The 27,974-nt window shown below is 40.5% G+C and overlaps 1 long non-coding RNA gene across 1 annotated transcript; it reads left to right on the forward strand.

The window, feature by feature from the left end:
* The first annotated feature begins 76 nt into the window (after window positions 1–76).
* LOC121536599 lies at window positions 77–27,974 on the forward strand. The gene is made up of 4 exons (XR_005994885.1): window positions 77–322; window positions 14,046–14,114; window positions 25,652–25,745; window positions 27,637–27,974. It is a non-coding gene; the product is annotated as an uncharacterized LOC121536599 (long non-coding RNA).

A 27,974-nucleotide genomic window follows, 5' to 3' on the forward strand; every position in this document is an offset into this window, starting at 1 on the left:
TCCTTCCCCAAAAACCTCACCAGAGAGCCGCCCCGGCCGCCACTCCCATGGCGTTCCCTGCCGGTGCCTTGCCTGCTCAGATTTATGGGGCAGTCGGGTGTCAGACTCTCAACTTGAAAGGGATTTGGGCTTTCTAAGGGGTTAGGGAGGTGGTCAGGGGAGCAATGGTGGACTCTCTCTAAGCACCTAATACCCAGTACTGGGCCTCTAGTCCAGCACAGCCACCTTATTCTGGTCTCATACACCTCGGACCCTCTGGACATTACCGACACCGGCCCGGTCTGGCTCCGATAGCCGCAGTGTGGATGGCAGCAGCAGCGAGGTGAGGGACTCTCTCTGGGTCTGTGTTTATGCAGATCCGGGGACAGCAGACAGTGTCTCTATGGGGACCTGTTGTATTCTGACTAGGGCCATAGGACTGGTCTGGGCTAGACTGCTATGGACAGAGGGCCGCAACATCCATATTACTTAGTGACAACCTGGCTTCAATGGATGGTTCAGAGGGCTAGATGGGTGTGAAGATGTCGGCTGCCGGTTGGCTGTCTCCTTGTAGCATTGGTGGCATGTCCTGATTGCGCAATACGTTGACAGCTAGCGTGTTCATTATCAAGGCAGACATATTTAATCATGAATGTATTCTGTTTATTTACCTACTTTGTCCAGAGGCAGAATTCTATTTCAGAGTTGGCTTAACAAAATAGACACGAAATAGATGGAACAGATATTATCTTATTCACATGATACCTCGGTCCAACTGTTACCATGGAAAAAAAAGTGTATTAAAAATGTATTGATTTCCAACTAAATATTCTGGGGATGTTGAAAAAGAGGGGCTATTTGGAAGACCTATAACTAATTGATCATGTATATGTAAATTACGCATTTTCAAAAAGGGCTGGGAGCCTTTAATGGAATAAGAGTAAATTTACCAAAAAGTATGTTAATTCCAACATCTGTCCATAGCTACAGTATCTCTATCTGGAGCAGCTGACTGAGGAGAAAACAATTTGGGTATTTTACTACCAACTGTCCTACTTACCTAGAAAACCTGACAGCGGATCTACCGTAGTCACTAATGTTGGTAAATGAGCTACTACGGAGGTTCCTCGGTCCAGTCTTTCACAGCTCAGTTGATCTCCATTGAAGTAAACAAACCCAAGGTCACCTCTGGACAGCTTGGTCTATACATCCCATGGTTTGGTGTGTATGTTGTCGGGGTGGGGCGGTGGGGGCAGCGGGTGGTTGAGTCAGACTCCGGACGAGATCATCCCATGATGTGTGTGTGTGTGTGTGACAGCCATGTGGCAGGCTATTACTCAATACAGTCTGGAACATTCTAAACAGGAAATGGAAATGTTGCATGGAGGCATGTACGCCATTGTGCACATACATTACATACGCTACCCACTTCTCATACCGTATATCGGGGGGAAAGCCAAAAAAATTGAAATAGATCCACTATATTTGTAATAGCAAATACGTACATGATCATTATTTAAATGGTGAGAGGGAGGACCATATACAGCCGAATGTATACAGTCAAATGTTTACAAAATGGCTGCCATGGTGGTAAGCAGCTAAAAGAGCAGGAAGAAGATGGTGCGGAAATACGCTGAATGTTGTTTTCCCATTCTCTGTGTATTAGTAGACTCTTAGGGATTGAGAGTCTGAGAAGGTATTACATTGTAGATACTTCGATCCTATGTTTTCAAAAAATGTTTTACCAAAAGCTGAGCCCGTAAAGTATGTTTGTTTTTCACATATACCCCACCCACAGTTTAGGTAACTTTCTCAGTTAGTCCTCACTAAAACGATTTTCTGACGTAACAATCTTCTTCACAAGCATCAATCTCCATTAGAGTACCTCTTTGCGACAGTGATACCTATGTTGTTAAGGGCAGACTGAAGATTTCCAGCATCCCATTTCAGTTGATTACGATATCAAACAACATTTTTATATTCACACATACGTCTTCAGATTAATCATAATTTCAACATTTCAAAATAAAAGTGGAAGGTGTACTGGAATACGTCTTCAGCAAATGTTGATATGAATACTGATATCTCTAAGTCAATTGCCAATGTATCCTAGCAAAAATATGTTAGCATAGCATCTTTACTTGGGCAACAGGAATATGGAAGTACTATATCCCTCTGCCAAAACGTCTCTCCTTTTATTGAATCCTATTTATTTGTAAAATATGACAGCTTCATATGAAAGTCTATTTGAGCCTTTGCACTTGAAAGCTTTCATAGTATGAAACAAGAAAAGCTTTCCAAATGCTTTACCCCTTTTTCTCCCCACGAGATGGGTTAACTTTGGGAAATCATGTGAGAGACGTTTTTCTTTGCAATTGAAAATGAAAAGAATAAGTTAGCTAACTTTCTCTCCCACCAGTTTCAAACCAACTCCTTTTATATTTAGAGGGACTATAGCTACTAAGGAGAGGGAAACTCACGCATAGTGAGTATTTGTGGTTTCCTCTATGATGTGCACACGGTACAGTAGGCTATGAAGAGTATTAAGAAAACATTTCTGCGTGAATGGCATAAAATATAATACTCAAAGAGAAGTCCACATTTATCATCCTAGCCGCCAACAACTGGATGCTAAGTGCTAGGTTTTACCTTAAGACATATAATATTACTGTTGTGTGTATTGCCATGTTCGAGTATAACACTAAACACATAAAACACATCATTTCCCAAAAAATATTATATTGTAATATATAATATTGTTCCAGTATCATTGGAATAGCACCAAATATATTTGGGAAATGAACAGGCCAATATAAAACCCTTTGCATTGTTTAGTATATTAAGTGTCTGCTTGAATTTATGGTGAGCACTCTTTAAAAAACCCTGATGACAGAGTTTAATGTCCCCTCTACAGATGAACATATGAAAGACAGATGGTGTGCTTTCATTTCACAAAACTCTGGGATGTTTCATATTTCAATCTCACAGAGAGAAACATCTGACTTGGCTGACAGTTTTGATCAAGTCTCAGTCTTAGTTGATTCTCACATATCATTAAAAATTATTAGATGATGACTCAAGAGTCATCCATTCATAACCATTTCCCTTGAAGAAATAATGCGCCTCACTGGAAATAAAAGAAACGTCTTCCAATTAGATCCCAACTTGAAATAGCTAATGAATTTCTCGTTCTTTTGACGCCACGCTTAAAGTTTCACAAACTGAAAACAATTGAAAGAATTCAAAGAAAACTCACAGATGGCAATATAAAACGCAAACAAACAAATGCAAAGTCTGGAATAATTGCTTCTATTGTTGTTTCAGTCTTTCAGAAACAAATTGTCTGAAATAAGCTGTAAAATATTCAAACAATGCTAGCTGGCGTTGGTCTTTGCATCTGCATGTATTGTGCGATGTGAAGAAAGCTCTCAACAACCAGAATCTATGCATGTTTAGATTAATAAACATTTTCTAATAGCAGACAATGCTCATTGTAATAGGCCTATTTCATAGGATATCTTTACTGTAGGCTTACTTGTCAACAATGTGCAATAGGCAAGTGTTTCACTGCACCTGCCTAACTATCATGTAAATACATAGGTAAACGAGACCCTATTTTTAGTCATTTTACATTTTAGTCATTTTAGCAGACGCTCTTATCCAGAGCGACTTACAGTTAGTGAGTGCGACTTACAGTTAGTGAGTGCATACATTATTTTTATTTTTTTCATACTGCCCCCCCGTGGGAATCAAACCCACAACCCTGGCGTTGCAAACACCATGCTCTACCAACTAAGCTACATCCCTGCCGGCCATTCCCTCACCTACCCTGGACCAATTGTGCGCCGCCCCATGGGTCTCCCGGTCACGGCCGGCTACGACAGAGCCTGGATTTGAACCAGGATCTCTAGTGGCACAGTTAGCACTGTGATGCAGTGCCTTAGACCACTGCGCCACTCGGGAGTGCCACCAGATTTACTATCACAAAACATGTTCATTAGGGACCATTTTGTTTCATTTAATTCTTGAAAAACCATATTTGCGTGTACCTTAACCAAAGGCTAATGAGTTGCCTAGAAGAAAAGAAGTTTCAAAGTGTGTCTGTGTGTTGGTTGTCTCATGAAAACTCATTAGGGCTCTCTTTGACAGCAAGGTCACAGGAGTTTATCTGTGTGCTGGATAGGGATCTTTCTGTTCTGTTTCTTCAGCGTCTAGCATTTTGTGCAATAATTAGTTTAAACACAGGCTCATTGCTCGCACTAATTCAATCCAGACTGGGGACCTTTTAGAGATTGTTTAATTGTTAGAGTGGCGAGCAACGGCTGCATATTTTTATCCTTTCAACCCTAGCAGCAGCCACAATAGTGACGATTGAAGCTATTGTGTCTGCTGAGGAAGTGTACAGGTGTACAACATGTTTACACATTCTTCAGAAGTTATCTAAACTTACATAACATTGCTAATTTCAAGGATAATATTATCACATTGATTTCAGATAAATAAATATATATACAAATTTACTCCAAACTGGTGTATGCATACTATCATATGCATTTCTATCGTATATACCCATTGTATCAGTTTTCAAGTAAGTCATTAAATTAATCTTGATATTTTAAAAAGTACAATGAACTATAAATCTATAAAAAAATATTTTTGGGGGGATGCAGTGATCCATTTCATTTTGTTATGCGGCTTCAATATTAATAATAATGCTCTCAATTACTTATGTATTTTCCTGAGTGTATTCTTACTGTACGAACTGAAGAGGTGGTATCATATGTATGTACCCTGTATACAGTTAACATTTTTCAGCAGAGACTTCCGCCCACTTGAAGGCGATACGCCTTTTTATTTTATAATAATTTGAGTTGAGACAAGGTTATTATTTTTCTTAGTGAGATAAGATTAATTAAGTTCAATGCATATATATTTAAACCCCCTTGGTAATTATTTGTGTGAGAATGTTTGTTATTTGTGTGGGATTCAATTCATGAAACTAATATCTGATACCTCCTGATTGTACAGTGATCTGATGACAATCTACAATAGGGTGAAACAGATAGAGACTAAATGTATTTCATCATGAAAATAAAATATACCTATATAGACAATTAGTATATCAATGATAAAATATCAATACAACAATCAATGGAAATCATGTAATGTGATACAAACCAAAAACAACATATTTACAAATATTTATTTTTGTTGCTCAGTAAAATCCAACTCATGGATAAACATAAAACACAACAATGTGGTCGCAGGTAGTAATCAAATATGGTATGTTTCACAAATCAAACTTAAAGCAATCATTTTCAGAATATTTCTTATGCTTTACAATGTAATTTCCCGTAAAAAATAATTAAAGGTATGCTTCAAAACCCTACATCTCTGATGAATTGATGAGAAACATGAAGCTAAAATGGTGGCGGGTACAGAAGGACTGTTCCGTACAATACAGTTAATATGGCCTGATTCAAACCCAAATATTTAACATTCTTCTAATAAACTGAGCATTGGCGTTGTGGGAGTGGTATGATGTATTAGTAGTTATAATTTTGATAATGCACGGCAAGCACTGGCGTCTTCTCATTCTGTTGTTTGTGTGTTTTTTACCACAGTAAATGTGTAGTTGAAAACGGCGCCTGTGTGTTCCGTGTTCAGCCATTTTAACACCATTAGCATATGGCCCCACAGTAGCCATCACTATACTTCAGGATTTGTTTTAGTATCGATTTCATGTCATTTTGTATATTTGTCAGGGCCACATGTGACTGGTGACCTGTTTACATGGTTCCACTTCCACACCTCAGAGGAGAATGGGAAGGTGCAGGTGCAGCTGACAAAGCCAGGCTATTCAATAACCTTGAAGTACTGTAAGGGGTATGTTTTCACGAACACGTAACTGGATCAATGTAAACCGTCTTAACACCTGTGCTACAGGGTTAATAGCGGCATCAATTGTGTGAAACGGGGAGTAGCGATGACGGCAGGTGATGTCAGACTAAGCGTAGAGGGTAGATATAGGGAGTGCGTTGTATTTTTTGCCAATATTCGTTAAAGGATGACAAAAGAAGGGTTATATAACGTTACGATTTTCGACTGCCATTTTAATTTGCCCATGTCCCCGAGAAGGGCCTGTAATCTTCCTTTCGGAAAAAACGGGTCGCCATTATATAACAAGGAAGTGGCCTGCCAACGGCCTGCAGCTTGTTTATGGGGACATCTCGTTGCTGGGGTGACGGGGTCCTGCCAGTGTGCCGTCTTTATTAGTCTTTACGCACAGCTGGCATGGGCACCGCCCGGCAGCGGCAGCCCCAGGAGTCCCCCCTACCCCTCCCCTGTGCCCCTCCTCAGACCCAGCTCTGGTGTTCACGTTGACAGGCAGCTCAGGGCAGACTCACAGCCTGACCCTCAGACCGAGGAACACAAACTCAGCGCTCTGAAGGACCCTATTCTAGTCAGGCATTCAGTCGGCCCACTATCACCACTATACTCCTCTCATAACTACTGAATGATTGCAGAGTGCTCTATTCTGTCCTAAAATCATGTAAAATCATGCCCACTTACTAAAATGTCAGCCATTGATCACTCTTGGACAATGGAAGTGTGTGCATTCTAACTCGCACCTTGCACTCAATTCACTACTGAGTCTTTGAAAAGAGGTAGAACATTTAAAAAGCACATTTGGCTGACACTGACCAACCATCTCAACTGTACTTTCAAAAGACGGCCTTGGCGATATAATGGGAAGACCATACCACAGCCTATTTTGATAAATAAGAAAACACAAAATAATTAAAATGTGAAACATGCCGGGACATACTGTTGTGATTACCTTTTAATCTGATGGCTGGATTCCTATTTCCAGGAGGGAAAGCCTCCTCCTGAGGATCAGCAGGAGGCGCTGTAAAGCAGTTAGCCTTTTGATAACGCAACACGAGCAAAAACAAACATGGCTGATGGGTGTGGGGGGGAAAGGGTTAGATATGGTTGAGCAAGTTAATGCAGCATTACCATTGGATGAGCTTTTGAGAGCCTGGAGCATCTATATTAAAGAGATACCCCATGCACCCCTCTTACCCACAGGCAGGTGCAACAACAGAGACAATTATTGACCGCTTTGACCTTTAGCCCACCATCCCAAAGTCATAGCCAGAATGCTGTATGAAAGTCTGGGCTGTGTTTGGAAGCTACGTAGCCTAGCCAGGAAGCACTAAGCTATTTAGGTTGTGGAACACAAGACAAAGCAACATGTGATAACCAAGGTGTTGTTGTGGTAGTTAAAACACACCAGGTATGACTAGTTACATCTATTTTCAGTAGAATGAATTTAAAATGCTGCAACCAACCACATATCCAGTTTGCAATGCAAATGGTTAGGCTGCTTCCCTATCGTCATTGTAATCAGTTTGATTGCGTTGATGTATTTTGTGTTGGTTTTGATATTTCCACGAGGAACTATCTGTGCAGAGAGTCTCCTGAGCAGAATCTGGTATGCTGTTTAAGGTAATTTCAATCCCAACGTTTTTTTCCCCCTCTATATTTGTACCAGAAACTCTGGGTATGTGGTGCCCGGGGGTTTGACGACGGAAACACACAAGGTTTTGAAGCTTGTTTGGTTTCAGTGAACCCCAGGTTAGGCCTGGGGGATGTAATAACTTGATGCAAAGCGGAGCGACCGGCTTTTCCTTCATCCGCATGTGGAGTGGTAGCGTGAGCCACAACTGTGAACACACATAACGTTATTAAAACTCAATCTGTCGACAGGGCCAGAAACGTTTACTTTCTGAACATGTTTACACAACCACACAACCACAGACACACTCACCCTGCTTTTGATCATTACTTCAAATCACAAAATTAATTTAAAACATATTTTGTCAAGTTAACAGGATTGTCAAAAAGGTTAGGTGCTGCAGAAATATTATAATTGGTGTAAAACATGATTATACTGAACAGAAAATATAAACTGCAACAATTTCAATGATATTACTGAATTACAGGTCCCATGTGGCTCAGTTGGTAGAGCATGGCACTTGCAACGCCAGTGTTGTGGGTTCGATTCCCACGGGGGACCAGTACGAATAAATATGAAAATATATGCACTCAATACTGTAAGTCGCTCTGGATAAGAATGTCTACTAAAATGTAAAATATAAGATCAATTGAAATAAATAAATTAGGCCATAATCTATGGATTTCACATGACTGGGCAGGGGTGCAGTCATGGGTTGGCCTGGGAGGGCATAGTCCCACCCACTTGGGAGCCAATCAGAATGAGTTTTTCCCCACAAAAGGGCTTTATTACAGACAGAAATACTCCTCAGTTTCATCAGCTGTCCGGGTGACTGGTATCAGATGATCCAACAGGTGAAGAAGCCGGGTGTGGAGGTTCTGGGCTGGCGTGGTTACACGTGGGTCTGCAGTTGTGAGGCCGGTTGGACATACTGCCAAATTCTCTAAAACAGCGTTGGAGGTGGCTTATGGTAGAGAACTTAACATTCAATTCTCTGGCAATAGCTCTGGTGGATATTCCCGTAGTCAGCATGCCAATTGCACGATGCCTCAAAACTTGAGAGATCTGTGGCATTGTTTTGTGTGACAAAACTGCACATTTTAGAGTGGCCTTTTATTTTCCCCAGCACAAGGTGCACCTGTGTAATGATCATGCTGTTTAATCAGCTTCTTGATATGCCACACCTGTCAGGTGGATGGATTATCTTAGCAAAGGAGAAATGCTCACTAACAGGGATGTAAATACATTTGTGCACAACATTTCAGAGACATAAGATTTTTGTGCGTATGGAACATCTTTTATTTCAGCTCATGAAACATGGGACCAACACTTTACATGTTGTGTTTATATTTTTTGTTCAGTATAATTAGACACTGAATAACCATGTGAATAACAGTATTCCAATTTATAATGATAAAGTTTTTTATAATATTTTCCCGATTACTGTATCCCTCGAGGCATCCCTTTTCCTTATATAATAATAATAAAATGCCATTTTGCAGACGCTTTTATCCAAAGCGACTTACAGTCATGTGCGCATACATTTTTATGTATGGGTGGTCCCGGGGATCGAACCCCCCACCCTGGCGTTACAAGTGCCATGCTCTACCAATTGAGCTACAGAGGACCATATATCTTATGGCCCAGTTTACCAAACAGACTGGGAATATTGGTAATTTGACAGCTCATTTCATGCTACCCAACACTAGCAGACCTATCACTTTCCCACTTTCACCCAGTTATACAGATGACGGTGGCAGACAGAACACATGCCATGTTGATGCCCTGATGGTGCCCAGGTGGTGCCCGGCTGTGTACAATTTGTCAAAGCCAGACCTCACAGAGACAACCAAAACAAGAGCAGAACCATCCTTCAGAACCATCCTTCATTACATGAGCAGAGTATATCATTTGCATAGTGTGTATGTATAATTTTTAAGGAAAGTAACATGAGTTTACTGTGTAATAAACTGTCAATGTACAGTACTACTCATTCAAGGGTTTTTCTTTATTTTTACTATTTTCTACATTGTAGAACAATAGTGAAGACATCAAAACTATGAAATACCACATATGGAATCATGTTGTAACCAAAAAAGTGTTAAACAAATCAAAATATATTTTATATTTGAGATTCTTCAAATTGCCACCCTTTGCCTTGATGACAGCTTTGCACACTCTTGGCATTCTCTCAACCAGCTTCACCTGGAATGCTTTTCCAACAGTCTTGAAGGAGTTCCCACATATGCTGAGCACTTGTTGGCTGCTATTCCTTCATTCTGCGGTCTGACTCATCTCAAACCATTTCAATTGAGTTGAGGTCGGGGGATTGTGGATCCTAGGTCACCTGATGCAGCAATCCATCACTCTCCTTCTTGGTAAAATAGCCCTTTCATAGCCTGGAGGTGTGTTGGGTCATTGTCCTGTTGAAAAACAAATGATAGTCCCACTAAACCCTAACCAGATGTGATGGCATATAATGCTGTGGTAGCCATGATGGTTAAGTGTGCCTTGAATTCTAAATAAATCACAGTGTCACCAGCAAAGCATCCCCACACCATAACACCTCCTCCTCCATGCTTTACGGTGGGAAATACACATGCGGAGATCATCCGTTCACCCACACCACGTCTCACAAAGACACGGCGGTTGGAACCAACAATCTCCAATTTGGACTCCAACCAAAGGACAGATTTCCACCGGTCTAATGTCCATTGCTCATGTTTCTTGGCCCAAGCAAGTCTTTTCTTATTATTGGTGTCCTTTAGTAGTGGTGTCTTTGCAGCAATTTGACCATGAAGGTCTGATTCACACAGTCTCCTCTGAACAGTTGATGTTGAGATGTGTCTGTTACTTGAACTCTGTGAAGCATTTATTTGGGCTGCAATTTCTGAGATCCTCTGCAGCAGCAGTAAATCTGGATCTTTCTTCCTGTGGCTGTCCTCATGAGAGACCGTTTCATCATAGCACTTGATGGTTTTTGCGACTGCACTTGAAGAAACACATTTCTTGACATTTTCAGGATTGACTAATCTTCATGTCTTAAAGTAATGATGGACTGTCGTTTCTCTTTGCTTATTTGAGCTGTTCTTGCCATAATATGGACTTGGTCTTTTACCAAATAGGGCTATCTTCTGTATACCCCTCTTACCTTGTCACAACACAACTGATCGGCTCAAACACATTAAGAAGGAAAGAAATTCCAAAAATTAACTTTTAAGAAGGCACACCTGTTAATTGAAATGCATTCCAGGTGACTACCTAATGAAGCTGGTTGAGAGAATGCCAAGAGTGTGCAAAGATGTCATCAAGGCAAAGGGTGGCTATTTGAAGAATCTCAAATATAAAATATATTTTGATTTGTTTAACACTTTTTTGGTTACTACATGATTCCATATGTGTTATTTCATAGTTTTGATGTCTTCAATATTATTCTACAATGTAAAAAATAGTAAAAATAAAGAAAAACCCTTGAATGAGTAGGTGTGTCCAAACTTTTGACTGGTAGTGTACGTGTTCCCGCAGTTTCAGTCGTAATTACATTTTCAAAATTTCAGACAAAGCCGCTCCGATTGTATTTTTGCCTTGATTGACGAGGCAACTAAATTAGTTCATTTGAAATTGGTCAAATATTATCAAATTATTTTGGCAGAGGATAATGAAGATCCATCGGACATAATTATATATTTTTTTAATTGGTCTTTGATTATTAATTTACCATTTAGAAAAATGTCGGGGTAGATTTTTTGTCCTTAAAATATCAGAACTGCGTTTGATGTGTTTTATATAACACAGTGTCCTTGTTTTGGTAAAAGCATCTCAATTACCTAAGCAGAAATTATCTGTGTTGTCCTGTTAACATCAGATAACCTCTCTTTCCATTTAGCTGTGTAACGGTTATGAACTGAGACAAATCACAGCACCATAAGCATGACCAATGAAAATATAACTCCATTCTTATTAGTTCGTCTTTTCAAGGTCAAAGAACACTCTTGAATTAGGTATTACTTGTTCATTGAAGCAGTAGTGGATGATAGCATTGTGGTAACCTAGGCTCACTGAGGACTAGCTATGTCCTTTGGCACTGTGGCTCGACAGTGCTGAGGGAATAAGTATTTTGTGACTCACATTAAGAACTAAATCAACATGGCTGCTGGGCCTGAAATGTGAGCGGGGGGGGTGGGGGGGGAATCACCTAAATGAAATTGGCAAAGCAGGTAGGGTGTGCAGCACACGGCAGTGGGATCCTCTATAAAGACATCTGCTGATTACACCGTTTGGGGAGGCCTGGTAGAGAGGAGAGGAGGCTGGCAGTGAATCGTGTAAAGAGATTGAGACCACACGACGGACAGCTGAAAGAGTACAGCACACGATCCCCACACAGCCAGCTGCTCAGAGCATGAAGCCATAAAGACGTGAAGCGGAAAGTTGCCTTCACTCTATTTTACACAAGAGAAACCTAGCTGTCCAGGGTGGAAGAATACTATTAGGGCCTGAAATCCATTCAAGGGTTTTCTACCATTTGGTTTAGGCCTTTTAGCACTCGGCAGGCACACAAGAACATCCACCACACCACATAAATTGGATTTAATTATTCTCGCAGTCATTTTCTTTGCTACTCTGGTGAAAAGGAACGGTCAGTGTGTGTACGTACAGTAGGAGCCATGTTGTGTGATCCCCTCCCAAGATGGAGGCAGCTTGGTGAATGTCATTCTTGGATCTGAATGACATGCGGATAGATAGACAGTCCTGCCTGCGTGTCTCTGCCTGTGGGGGTTTGATTTGGTTGCCGTGTGGCTGGTGGAGGCAGAGGCCGGTTTCAGGTGGCCCACGTGTGGCTGTGGCTGTGCTGTGCTGTGTGGGAAACCCCAGGGAGAGACATCGTGTCTCCATGCTGCAGACACCTGCCTGTAGGACACAGCAGGGCTAGCCCTGGGCGTCACAGTGGCCTGGTACAGGACACAGAGCCGTCCACTTCACAGAGGCTAGAGAGACCGCTGAGAGATGCCACCCACGCCATTCTGCCACGCTCCGCTCTGCCTAGACTAGTTTTTTATTACAAACCAATGGCGGCGATTGTCAGCCTTCACCTTTATCCTGCAGTCACTCATCTTCTTACACCACAAAGTTTAGGCCATATGGAAATGTCCACGTATAGTAAAGCATTGACAGAGAACATTGTAAATCTGAAGGAAATATTCATTGTTATCGGAAAGATTAAGTTTTATGTCGGCAGAGGGAAACAATCTGACTAAAGTATTGGTTTGATATAATGGTTCTCATCTGGAAAAAGTTAAATAGCATCTGATGCAAACACAATCGAGCCACTGTTATTCCAAAATATGGTTATCTGGAAAATAATGAATTACATCTGATGCAAACACAATCGAGCCACTGTTATTCCAAAATATGGTTCTCTGGAAAATGTTAAATAACATCTGATGCAAATTCAATCGAGCCACTGTTATTCCAAAATATGGTTCTCTGGAAAATGTTAAATAACATCTGAAGCAAACTCAATCGAGCAACTGTTATTCCAAAATACGGTTCTCTGGAAAATGTTAAATAACATCTGATGCAAACACAATCGAGTCACTGTTATTCCAAAATACGGTTCTCTGGAAAATGTTAAATAACATCTGATGCAAACACAATCGAGCCACTGTTATTCCAAAATACGGTTCTCTGGAAAATGTTAAATAACATCTGATGCGAACACAATCGAGCCACTGTTATTCCAAAATACGGTTCTAATGTAATAGGTGTGTAATAAGTGTTACAGTATGATTCTTAAATCTCATTATTCACATACGTAGCAAGAGAAAACTAAAAGAAAGGATGTGTGCTGCAAGAAAAGACTGAATCTGGGTTAAAAGAACAACTTGATTTGACATCTCTAGGAGTTGAAGTCAGGAGGTTGCGTGAGGTGTCAGAATTATTCTGCCTTATCCCACTGGCTTTGGTCCATATCTTCACTGCAACATAACGTGTGAGTGATGGATGATTGCATAACGGCTTCGATTCCATACGTTTCCCTCAATAATAACCTACAGTATTGAATGATTGATAGACAGATTCATATTGAGTGCGTGTCTCAAAACATATTATAGGTTACTTTTCCTCAATGGGTTTGGAGTTCTGGCAGAGCTGCACATGTCAGTGTTCAACTTACTTTTCAAGGCAACATTCGTCAGTAGTTCTGACTGGAAGGATAGGAATACTGTACTGCCATCTTTGATTTGGGCAACCGGCATCCTTTTAAAATGATCTTGTGTCAGCCGATAAAGGCTGAACGTTGTCATTGTAGATTGAAGTCTGTCTTATTCATTAAGGCAAGGCTTACATTAAGCAAAATCCTTACAAAGACATGTTTAGGTTAGGCTTACGTTTCTTCAGAACATCTAAAGGGCATCTGTTTCTGCCTCTGTTCCAGCGCATGTGTCCGTCTGATCATGTTTAGTTAATGTGCCTGATGTCTGTTTTTCCTAACTCCCCTCTCCTCCTGACCTTCCACCTATGCCCCCTCTCTCTCTTTGTTGTGCAGGTTAGAGTGCCCTTACCGACGCCCACACAGCCACATGCCACGCTCCGGCGTGCAGACACCCAGGCACAGGTAAGTCTGGACCAGGTGCACCCCGCAGTGCCCCTGTCCCTCTCAGGCTCCCTCCCCGGTCCTCAGGTCAGACCCGGGGCCCAGCATGCGGCTGCAGCAGGTCACGGAGGGCCCCTGACGGGCCCCGACACCCCAGAGATGGGACTCCAGACTTGCATGTAGAGGAGTGTTTGAAGTGGGTCTGAGCAGGGCTATGTTACTATGCCTTTAATTAGCTCCAGCAGCTGCTGCTTCCTGGTTGAAGGACCCCGGCACACTCCACCGTCTCCCTAATGTCTTACAGGTGACTGTCAGACGTACGTCAACCTACCCGCCATGCAGGACTTAGCTGTCTAACCCGCTCTCACTTAGGTTGTCCTCTGTCAAGAGGACACTGCTAAGCTACACAATGTTGCTGAAAGGAGTTGCTGCCTAACATAGTCCCGCTTTGTTTTGTTTAGCGAGAAACTAAATGGCGGATGCTCACAACTCTAGCTCAGTAACCAGAGAGCGCTTCCAGCCGAGCCAGGGTAAAATTATGCAAATATGTCTCCCATCGTCCACTATGTTGTTCTAGTTGCTCTTTTTATCACTCTTTAGAAACATTAACGGGTCTGAAGAAAAGGCAAAAAGCAGGGAGAGCTCTCTCCTGATGATAGTAAATGTTCCAATCTGCGTTGCTCATCTGTGTTTTACACTCGGGCAAAGAGTTCCTAACTGCTGGAAATTGCTCTCTGAGGACTGAGAGCTGGAAATTGATCTCAGATTTAAGCAAGTACCTCTCTCTCTCCCTGCCATCCTTTGTCACTCCCAAGTTGGCGGATCACTCCTTAAAAAGAGAGAGACTTCACAGTGGGCTTTGGAATACTAATACCCTGGACTCATTATATTAATGGGGTCGATATTCCCCTCATTGAGCGTGCACCTATACCCTTTGAGTTTGCCAGGGTTAGAGGGTGTCCAGCACTTTGAAAGCCCTGACCGGCATATTGAACGCGTTTTAACAGAACCCTTTGGAGGCTCCTGGTAGGATACGCAGTAGCTCTTCGCCTTTACGTTCCCGCTCCCTCTCCATGTGATCTCATCAGATAGCTGCTTCAGTCTCGGATATGGCCTGGACCCAGGGGGGAGGGATGTGCAGGCAAGGCAAATTAGACCAGCGGTGTCAGTATCTCAGCCGAGGCCATTCTTTCCTGGAGACGTGTCCTTAAGGGGTGCAGTGCTTTGATGTGGAAAGGTGCTCGGTGTAAGAAACTGAAACAGGAGGCTTTGGGAGAGATTCGGTGGGATTCCCTTCAGGGAACAGCGGGGGAGTCTGGCCTCTCGTTGGTCAATCGTGCATACAGTGCTGATTTAATTACACTGCTGTCAGACGGTCATTAAGTGCCTACTGTACAGGCCAGGGGGACTCCGTATATGACCATTATGACTGTCATCGCCCATTCAACGTGAAGACACCAAGCCAAATCAGCCCACAATAAGGGGTGAGCGTCAAAAATGCAGGGAGGGGTTCATAAAGAGGGTTCTACGGGCAACAATGGTGGAGACTGGTAGAAGAGAAAATAGCATCTAAATTGTTTTTAATGGTAATGTACTGTATGCCTATGATGCACAAAGAATCCATGACACAAAGGATAAAAGTAAGATTTAGAAAAAATTATGAATGTATAAATTTTGCATATGTGCCCAACAGCTGAAAGATGTATCGATAAAAAAGCAATGAAGGCTGCATGCTCATTTGCATAACAAAGACTATTAATATGCCACCTGTACGCTTATTGCAACCAGGAATGCTTATGTTAGATTAGGAAAAGAGTAGAACAATGTGAGAACTCTCTTCAGCTGCAATGAAGACATCACAATTTGAAAGTGCTTGAGCATTCAGTGATTCTGTTATTGATAGAAGCATTAGGCAACAGCAAGCCCAAAAACATTCCGGCTACTTCTTGCGAGGAGGCTGAAAGCGCATTAGAATATAATGATTATCTTCCTCTGATTCTGTGGTGTCACTATGACTACCTGAGATGCTATTGAACACAGCACCGCAGAATAGAAAAGCATCCCTCCCAATGAAAGAAGATTATCCATAGCAGGGGAATGAAGTGGCAGGTTTCTTTATCCTGGAAGGCTGAAATATCCTTAAAACACCCCGTAATAAGACAAGTAGCAGGCATACGCCACAGACAGACCGTGAGATAATAGTATGACTACACCAGAGACAGTGAGAAGAGGCGCTCCAACTGGAGATTTACAGTGAACAAACAGAAATCCTTTGAGGCTAAAAATGGCTGACTCAGGTAGCCAAGCACTAGCAGAATGAGTCACGTATCCAACTACTACATCCCCTATCTGTTAGCATCTGTATGACACAGACATAAACAGCACCATACTATAGGACCCTTATAGGAAACCATGTTCGGCTGCTAGGAAAAAATGTTACAGTCAGAACGGGAGGGGAGAGGGTTACAAGGCAGATAGAGATCACATGAATACATGACCTGACAATCTATTCCACAGTATACTCTTCCTCTCCTCCCTGCCACACACACACACACACACATACACACACACACACACACACATACAAAACATCCCTTAAGCACACTGCAGCCCCCTTTCACTGCAACTGGAGTGCAAAGGCGCTTTCCTTGCTGTGGTTGGTTGGTCTCCTGCTTTCTTAAGGTTATAGTCTATTCTGTTTGTTTCAGTGTGTTTAACGAGCTCACTGGGATTCTGAGTGAAGACATGATAATCTATAGGGACCCATGGTAGTCCATGATCATGTACGTCCTCCTTCCCAAGAATACAACTAAAACTCTCTGAATATAATAAATATATTTGTGGAAAAAGTTTTCAAATATTGCTCATTTCTTTTAATATTTTAATGTAGTTTCATGTGATGTGGGCTGTGTTCAATCATTCTCCAAATGAAAATAAAACATCTCTCGAGGTTTGCTGCCAATGTGAGAAGACTTTTTTTCTCCACTAGTTTTCACAGAATGAGAGACGCATAAGCTCTTCAAAGATAAGTATTATTTAGAGACTACAATTCATTTGGCAGCTTATATTTTCTGCTCTCAAAGAGCTCAAGCTAGTCTGAGACATACTGTGGGTTGTTTTCAGCAGCAGAGAAGATAAAGAATTTGGCTTGGTGCGAGGCCCCCCATCTCCACCCCCTTTTCAAAGATGGACCTTTTTTCATCTCCTAGTGGTCTAGCACATTAGCGTGGTGACTATGTGCTTCACAGGTGGGAGTCTGCCTCCATCAAATAAGCCAGTTCACTAAGGACGGGATTTGGCGCTGTTATTTTTCTATTAGGGAAGAATTATGCTAAGCCTTCAGAAGCCATCTTTGTGTTGCTATGGCAGCCCATATTTCCTGCCGGGTTGTGACCTTGAATGACTACAGTGCAAAGCCAAGTAGCACCGAGATCCTTTGAGGATTAGAAATGTGGACCTCATAGTTATGCAAAACACCTCAGATATGATTGAACCTTGAAAGGCTGAATGACAAGTTTATTGAGATCGCCCCTCTTTTCATCTGATCATTGTCAGTCGAACGTTCCCAATCACTTGGAATTCGTTGATCTGCAGCTTTTCCGCTTGCTTTTGTCTAGGTCAGATCTGTCTGCTTGGAATTTGGGGGGCTTTTCATTTATCCAGACACCCAATAGCCTTATACTTCATATTAATCCATTGTGTCTTTATGTAACAAGTTGAATCACGTGATGATATTGATACAAAACAATAAATAAAAAAATTGCATATCCATCACTTTGCTCAATAAAACATCGGCATTTCAATGGATATTTCCTCTGACGCAGAGATTATAGTGCATGCTGGTTACTGTGGCCTTAAAGTGCTCTGGTTTATAGCATTACATTATTAATATTTTAAACGCATCTCAATCAATACTCCTATACTGAGGAAACTTGCAAAGATCGCCCCCAAAACAATTGACATGAGTTTTTTTGACTGCTTTACTCTAAATTTGAATCTTAACATTGGTTTTGATGTGTAGCCTACACAACTGGAATGTTTATCAATTGTAATATTCATTGAACGTTTTTTTAATTTCTTATCATTTTCACTGGTGTTTTCAGGCCAGCCTTCAAAGCCTCAAATGTATTTTCAAGAGAGATGTATAGACAGCAACTGAAAGCTGACACAGGGATGGGGCTTTGAACGTACGAGATTGACACTATTGTGGTCACAAAGCACAACAGGAGACTACTTTGAAGAGGAAAGTGCTTTGGGTATCAGATTTCATCTTGGAAATAGTGTCCGAATACAAGCTCAAGTATTAGACCTGTTGAATCGGCATACTACCTAGGACTAGAGAAACCAGGTTTGAGTTTAGAGCTACTTCCTTGACTGCTCCCAACTGGAGATTGAGAAAGGTCAAGACTAACTTCAGAGTTTAAACCCAGGATTAGATAGAACTTTTCCCACTCAACCTATCAGGATTCAGAAGGAAGAGGGGACTTGCTATGCAAAGAACAACTTGACAATTTAGACATACTAGACAGGGGTTTTTACAAAATAAATGCTGCTATCAGCGCAAAGTCTTGCCGTTGGCTTGAGAATTTATCAGTTTCAAGATCAAGCTGTGTCCTTGTCAGTTGACGGGTCTGTAGAAGACGTTACACTTTCAGACTATGTCTATGCCTTGTCAATATGGACGCTTCTGGAGTAGAAACAAACTCCAAACCCTGTTTGCTCGACACTAGCCACTCTCATCAACATGATTTCGACAAATACTTATCAGTCACCCATCTCCCCTAGCAACTTAATCAATCTCTGAGGTCCCAAGGAAGTAGGAGTACAGATCTCTGTCTTTCTGTTCCTCAACCTTCTGCCATAAAATGGTTATAGTCTTTGTGTCAGTGTTCAGTTTTGACAAAAGTGACATTCACATATTGGTTGTTCTGTTGTCACAGTATTGCCTGGCTTAAAGTGCTCTCCATGTGAGATTTGGTCCTCTTTGATGTCAGGGTCCCCAGAGATCCGGTTTGAGCATGCTATCTGCTTCAACAGTTCTCTCCCGACCTCTCATGCAGAGAGTGACACAGGAACTGCCTGAGCAGAGATTGACTCTTTCATTTCCTACCGACTACAAATGAAGGATGCTTAGAAGGTACATTCAGAGGGTGCCAAGCACACACACTCACCATCAACTGAAGTCACAAAGGTGTGTTAATATTCTGTTGCAGCTACTGAAGAAACGGTTGTGTATATCATTGGGCTACAGTCAAAGCTTAACATTCTGTTTTATCAATGCTCTGTGGCAACATCCACCACTTCCAAACTCAGAGAGCAACATTAACACTAACATCATTATTTTTCCAAGCAAATCTCAAATCTGTCATTAATGAATAGTTAATGTTCTAATCACTAACTATTAAGCACCAAAAGTGTCATATTCTAATAAAAACAAAGATGTCAAAATCAAAATAACATAGAAGTCATGCTATTCCCAACTCTAGTGATACAAGCTCATCTGTCACAAGGACATAATTAGAGCATCCATGAAGAGAAAAAAACTAATTCCATAATACTGTTGATTTATTCACTGAAATGGAAGAAATATGTGCTACTTGGACTATTTGATATACCCTACCGTCACAATTTGCCATTTAATCCTCCACTCATTAGATAACGTGCATCTTAACTGAATGTACAATTTCATGAAGAAAAGGCTTAATTAATAATGATCTGGTAATCGTGTTTTATGCTGTAAAGGCGGGAACATATCCCTCGCGCCCCCCTGCAACGCGAGGCTCACCTGAGATGCAACCTGAACACCACGTGACGTCTGCCCTTTAGATCTCTGCACCATGAGAATTGGGATTAGCAGGGATTAAACAAGAATATTCCAATTTACCGCATGAATTTACCTGGCAGTGCCAAAAGAATTATCCACCCTTCATGAAAAACGTAATTAAGGGAACCCCAAAGACAGATATCTGAAATGGGGTGAAGTGCATTTAAAAATGTATGTGAGTCAAACTAGGGAATTTCTGTTATTAATGAAAATAATTTAACGAATGATTGATTGTAGGCTAAATAAGGGATTGCGGCCAGTTTTTGTCTATATGTGATTGAGGGTAAAACATTTGTTTGGTGTGCTATTCTTTCAAACTGGAAAGGGCCGGGTTTTTGCTTTGGGGGGGATATTTATGTTATATGAATTAAGCAATTAATCAGTTTGTAGAAACGACATGCTTTAATATCATGTAAAAGCAAGCCGTTTTACCTTTGTAACCCAAATTGTGAGTTATACAACAACTGATATAATATTACGTGTGTAGCCTATATATGTTATAGGGAGAAAGGCAGAGCCATGCACCAGAAGTGCTTAAATTAGGGTCCTCCCACACATGGCGGTTATATGCAGCTATCAATATTTACACTGTTCAAGGAACAGATTAAGTTAAAGGTCACGGTTCCGATTGGCCATGTGATATACTCTTAGAAAAAATGATTATGATAGAAGCAAAATGGGTCCTATGCTTGCTTCATCTATGGCACCCCTTAAGGTTCTATATAGAACATAATTTTTTTCCATAAGGGATCCCATATAGAACTTCAACCATTGTTGGTTCATTGAAGAAGAACCCCTGGGGTTCTGATCAAAGAACCCTACAAAACGGTTCTATATAGAACCTATAGGGGTGCCATAAATGAAGCAAGCAATAGAACCTTTTTGGTTCTATCCAGAACTTTTTTTTTTTAAGAGTATACTATAATGTCTGCCATCAGTGGGCTATGTAAGAAAGACATTTGACGTGAATTGTGTTTACATTTAGATAATCAATCATATCATACAGTGATGTCTCGCAGGTGTCATAAAAGTGATGCATTTGATTGGAGCGGATATTGTGCCTTTTCAACCTGTTGAGACATTGTAGGCCTAATAAAATAATGCGACATTTTGAGATAGCCATATATTGTCTTGTTAGAACATTAACAAATGTTCCTCATATGACCCATTGTTGGCCATGCAATTCAACATTTGTTATAATTGCCTATTTAAGGACTAACTACAATTTTTTATTTTCCTTTGTTATTGGATTTCCTAGATTGGCAATAATATAGCCGATCCTTAATGTCGGCTATATTAGCCAATAGTCCAATGGCTAATTTCATATAGCGTAATGATTTCTAAGACAGAGAGCCTTATCTGAATTCAAGAAAAGGAAACGCTGAACTAAAAAAAAACTAATTAAAAAGCATTGCGGTTATGGTTTGACATACCAAAATCCAGATTGAAATAATTGCTGACCCACAACGAATGCATGTAAGGGCTGTGGAAATAATGTAGACATTGGCCTAGGCTACCCCCCTGCTGAACGTAACTTGTAGACTAAACGAAACCTAAAATACTTCAGATTGTTAAGTGTGTGTGATTTTAGGGAGATACAACAATTTATTCAACAAAAGTTATGTGACAAATTGGAATATGCTGCTAATTTACAATAGCCAACAGTTGTCACACACTTCGGAAATCAGAGATGGATATTTTGATGATTGCACTGCACACAATTTATAGCGTATTTTATTCACAATTAAAATATCCAAAACATATCTTCTTCATAGTAGCATTCTATTTATATATTTTACGAAATAGTGTGTCTATTTATCTCGAAGTTGGAAAATTGTGTGATTCTCTTAAATTATGAATAGACACCGTAAAATAGGTCATAGCCTATCCTAGCCTGCTGACTGCAATCACAGGTGTGTTTTGGCGGACATTGCTCGTCCCTCGGGGGTGAAACTGTTTAGGACACTCCAGCCTATTACATTTTACATTTTAGTCATTTAGCAGACGCTCTTATCCAGAGCGAGTTACAGTTAGTGACTGCATACATTTTTCATACCAAAAGAAAGTTACAATGGGATTGATTCAAAGCTCCAGAAGTGTTCTCCACATATCGCCCCGAAAAGGCCCCTTTTCACAAGAAGGCGATGCAACTCTTCAGCATTTATGTCCGGTGGAAAAAAGATGAGGCCCTCCTCTATCCCATGTAAACACAGCCCTATGCATTGTGTAAATTACGTGGATTAGCCCCCCCCTTGTTGCCAGAACACTGGACCTCAGTGTACACACAGGGACTGACTGATTCAACCCTCCTTCAAAGCCATTTGGCCTTAACTCTCACTGACAAAGTTAAGGAAGTGTTACATCCATTCAATACTTAAAATAACTAAAATTTCAACCGGAAATAGGTCGTCAAAAAAGTAGGCCTACCTGTCATTGTTGAATATCAGGTGTTTGGAAAATTATGGATTGTGATGTGAAGGATAAAAACGTGACTTCTGATTTCACCCTTGAAACTTCGTCAAAGTAGAACAGTATGAAACTCTGCATACATTTTGTTTTGCACCGGCAAATTGAATTCACCTTAAGTCCTCTGTAGCTCAGCTGGTAGAGCACAGCGCTTATAACGCCAAGGTAGTGGGTTCGATCCCCGGGACCACCCATACACAAAAAAAAATATGCACGCATGACTGTAAGTCGCTTTGGATAAACGCGTCTGCTAAATGACATATTATATTATTATAAGGTAATTTACTGGTTTGCCCCCGGAAATGACCTTACCTTATTTTCTATCATTTCAATTACAAAAAAATTAGTTTAATTGTTCACAATAATATTATTTAGGCTATTACGGCATAGAAACAGTGTGTATAATTATATTGAGCAGTGAAACAACCGTTTAACAATTATTATTAGGCTACAATGCGATAACAATGTCAATATTGAAAGGGGATCGAATAATAAATATGCTAGTAGGACCTAATGCATTACTTAAAGATGGCACATTGTTCCGAAATTGGTTCCAGGGTTATGAGTGTGAATGTGTTCTCAGGTGACCCTGATTAAGTGTGTGTGTGTGTGTGTGTGCCGACTAGGTGAAAAATCTGTCGATGTGCCCTTGAGCAAGGCACTTAACCCTAATTGCTCCTGTAAGTCGCTCTGGATAAGAGCTTCTGCTAAATGACTAAAATGTAAATGTGTGTTTTCCTATTTTTCCTAACTTTTATTGAATAATAGTCTGCAGTCAGATATGAAACGTTTTAAAAGATTTTAACGCCTAATAACTTATTTATTTTGTTCATGCCATAGCCTAAACCTAAAAACGAACATGTATTTGTTTGATTGATGGCTCACTAAATGTGAACGATACAAATTTCAGAGTCCTGATTATTCTATTTCGTTACAGACCATTTCTAAAATATGTGCGCCTAAATTGAGTTAAAATCGTAGTATTTATTATTTTTGAAAAGACAACACCAAATTACCACTCATAAATAAAATAAGTCAAATATTAAAATAGGGACTGGATAAATTATGTAAGTGTGTCAGAAATGTGTTCTCAAATTCTGATCTTGTCCAGGGTAAAGTTTGCTTTTTAGTTGTATTTTCTCGCACCTGCCCCTAACCTTCAACCTTACATAAAACATAATCTTTGTTTGCTATAAATGTACCCAGGTTGTCACATGCCTTGTTTTAAATGACCAAATCTGGAGGGAAATTAAACGCTTTCTATCCTAAAATCCGTATGTTTCTGTAGCCTAATTTACAATAACCTGAATGCTGTGTTTGTTTTGTAATGAGTTATAATGGGTTATGATCATATAATAAATGCAACTTCATATTCTTATGATCACAATTTTTTATCCTTTCCGAAACATCTGTGTTTCAGTTGCCTAGTTACTTCTATAATAGAGGTCTGAAAAGATCATGGAAGAAAATGATTTAAACGCAGCAAGGCTCTGAGAAATTAATTTGTGATAGGACATCACACTTAGTGGAAGTATGTCTAATAAATGACTCATTACTTCATTTCTTATCATTTTATATGGATTATTTGAAACCATTTTAGAATACCGTGACACGATTTTGGGTGAATAGGCTAGCAAGATGATATGATGACAACAAAATAAGCTAGAATGTTTACTTGAATGAGATATTTATTCTGATGTGTTGAATATTCTATTCTAAATAGGTTGTTAGGCATTGTATAGTTATTACCAATGTAAATAAATAGCAGCCCAAGTGATTTAAACAGGGATAAACTCAACAGCTCGTTTTCTTCACCTGTGGCACCCAACTTTCACCCCTCCATTGATGTAAAAAGTATACAAGTAAAAAGGTAAACGATTCTCTCTCATTCGATATTTTGTCAAACTTGTGGTTCACCCCTCTTGTCAAGTCAAAATACAAAAGACCCTGTGAGAAATTAAACTTTTATCGAAATAAGACCATTTCAAAGTCAAAAGGCAATATCCTAAAGGTCTCACTGTGAAATCGTCTGAATTTGGATAGTGGGCTGAAATTATTATCGAAGCGTGAATAGGTCAACAGGAGCAAGGAGCTAAATTAAAAATATTAAAAAGACAGAAAAGATATAAAACAATTTGCTGTAAGATAATGGAATAGTTTTTTAGAAGAAAGTCTTGCCTTGATGAAAGGCGACAGAAACATTGCACGTGGTTTTAGTTTTGCAGACTATGGGAACCAAGTACACTTTTGCCTCTTCTGCGCACCTGTGATGTGTAAAGGTTGTGCAAAAGTTGATCTACGTAAAGAAGACAGCCCATGGTTCTTTATATTGAACGAATTCGAATAGTTTTTTTTACAACATAATCATTTATAGGGACGTATGTGCTCATTTTCCAAGTAATTTATCAGCCATGCTGTTCGATGCAGGAATCCAATGCTCAAAACTAATCCGATCATGACTGTCATAATTTGAAGGCCACATAATGTTAACATTTAGGCCTGTTACTAGAAAAAGTACTTCATTGTAAACCTGTCTCTTACCTGTCAATTGTCAATCCAACTGAAATAATGTGGTACCCCTCCTTTATGATTGAATTTGTGTTTTGTTATAGTCTGATTTGTAAAGATATATTGATCTATAAATTGATCTATAGTATAATCCTAAACCAGAATGCATTGATATGGTGACCACCATAACACAGTGTTTATATTCATGAAACATTTTCTATTATTTTAATTATGTTGATGCATATCTTCATATTTTACAAAGTAGCCTATTATGAGTATTTCATTTATTTTGTCTCTGTGCCTGTCAGACTTCCACTCAGTGGGCCCTATGCAGGCATAGCTTGAACTTGAAAAGAGTGTTTTTAAATCAGCTGCAATGATCAAACTATTGAAACTGCTCAAATTAAGGACAATGGTAGTTTTTAGTTGCTATATGAATAACAAGACACATGTTTTTGCTGTGATGTATTGTGCAGTGAATAGTAATTAATAATCAAAAATGTATCCTGGATGGACTCATGTTCATCATACGGGGTTCCCTCATAAAACTCACTGCCAAGATCAATTTACCATATTTTACTGAAACAGGTAAATACAGCATAAAACCCAGAGAAGATGCACCAAGAGCCACATCTATTCAGTTTCAGGAAAAAGCCTCAATATTATTCCATATGAAAGTGTGACCTGACGTTCTTGTATGATCCTGTCATTTCCAGGCTGCAGACGGTTTTAATTGGGCTGTATTTTACTTTGTGTGCAGGATGAGCCAACAGAACATCTGACCATGAAGCTTGCCAGGCTGTGGATCCTCCAGCCCTGCAATCGCAGAAAACCATTCTCCATCCATATTAAAGGTATAGGAAGATTGCCAACATTTTTGTTGTCAAATGCACATCATATGTCATGGTGGTACTGGGCAAAAGATAAGTGTATAATAGAATAGAATAGAATATCAATCCATACCAATGTCAGGTCAACCAATGGGGTGAGAGAGATTGTTACAGAGGAGATGGTAGAGCGTACAGTGTACTTCCCTGTTGATAATTGTTACACTTTAACACGTAGGGTGCACCGATTGGTGGCACCTCATAAGTCAGTATGTGTTCCACCTGTGCTGGTTTGTCCATCTTGTTAGTTGGAAGGGGTTTCCATCTGCGTTGGCACAGGTGATATTTAAGAGAGGCTGGCTCAGTGCTCCAGCTCTCTTGAGAGATGTGGAGGGTCAACACATTTAGTTGGCTCTCCCGATTTGATTTCTAGAAAGACAATCCTTTATCTGATCTTTCCTGTTTTTGTTTTGCGCCACCTTTTTGGTTCGCTTCCTGTCTTTAAGTTTGATGTGGGGTTTTTCTTTTGTTTGCATCTTAGTGGGCACATTTAGTGGGCGCTCATGGTGGGTGTCTTTTAGGTCCCAGTTCTTGTTGCTAGTCAACTTTCAGTGGACACCCCCATGAGTGTCTTTCAGAACCCCTCCTAAAACCCCACCTGTTTTGTTTTGGTTGTTGTCAGTGACTCTTTGTTATTTCCTCCTGTTTGAGTGACAATTTTGGTTTTCTAGGCTGGGGAACGTAACAATAATACAGTGTCCAGGTGCATGTACCTTATAAAGGTAAGCTGGGCAGATGGAGGACCCTGATTGCAGTAAGGAAAGGTTGGAGCAGAAGGGAGAGCGGGCAGACGATGGCATTATGATTGGGATGAGAGTAGAGACTCATCTTATATAGAATAGGGATTGTAGAGCAGGACTCCTCTGATAGCAACACTTTATGAAACAGTGGTGTCATCCTACAGGGGAGGAATTACTGAAAATTACATTGTACCAGACAGGTGATTGTAGGCTTCTGCATAGTACTTTCCATTGCAAAATCACTACATGCAAAACCGTAATATTTAAAGTGTCAAGTAGTGCATAACTGCTTGAACTTACTAACTTTCTACACAGTAATTATATACATATTTAGTTATATTAACACAGGACCAATTTCAAGTCATAGGTGCCTGCAGGGATGAAGTCATTAGGGTGGGACTATAATAATCTACTAAAGGCATTGGAGTGGAGAGGGAGAAAAGACCACTGAAGATGAGGGTGAGACGACAGGGTAACCTTTCGGCAGAGTGAGGTAGTCGTCCTTATACAAGTGAAGCCACGGTGAGGCAGGTAGGATGGAGAGGAACGACTGGCCTGACACAGACCAGGTGGATTGATATGCCTTCATACAAAGAGTAAGATAGGAAGATGACCCTATTGTCACGTTGTATATGCCATCACTGTTTATCAATCTATAAGCGTGTGTATGTGTGTGTAACCCCTGTGTTGAGGGAGCCACGTCCCCTGAACACACCAGGCTCCCTTCTAGCAGGAGCAAGTTAACATTCTACTATATTCTCTCCTCCGTTTACTTTTGCTTTTGTCCTAAGAGGGCAATTAAGGAAACAAACGTTTTCCCACAGATTAGCTGACTGCCAGCTTTGCATACTAATGTAATGCCAAGTGGTTACAAATAGTGAGTACTCTAATTACCGGCACTGTTTTCAATCAGAAATTGCTCAATTTCCCAGGATGAGGTCTCCATGGCTGGAGGAAGAAAAAAAAACTGACAGAAGCAATAGACAATCATCTGTGTGTGTGTGTGGTGTGAGTATATCGGTGTGTGTGTATCCACATGTGACTGTGTGTGAGGGTGGTTGTATCCTTGTGTGTGTGTGTATGCAAATAATCTCATCTGCCTTTCTCTGTGTGTACAGCACAGCCCTCTCCATCACTGGTGCCCCTGACAACACAGGAAATTGATCCCACCCGACAGCAGACTCAGCCTACACACTGTTTATCTCCACAATTATCCCCCATTCATTCACAGGCTTATAAGGTAAACTGCCATTCAGCGATGTGAAACCACGGGTCTGGCCTGGCAATTTGATGTAATTGTGCCACTGTGATCATCTGTAGTAGGAGCTAGGCACATCATTTATTGTGGCATTCTATTGGAGGGAGAAAATTAGAATGAATGAGTCTTTGATTTTGGGAGAGGGACAATTGTGTAGTATAATGTGGCTGAGATCAAACAAAATGGAGGTAGATATAG

Source organism: Coregonus clupeaformis, chromosome 2 (assembly GCF_020615455.1).
Source record: "Coregonus clupeaformis isolate EN_2021a chromosome 2, ASM2061545v1, whole genome shotgun sequence".
NCBI classification, from domain to species: domain Eukaryota; kingdom Metazoa; phylum Chordata; class Actinopteri; order Salmoniformes; family Salmonidae; genus Coregonus; species Coregonus clupeaformis.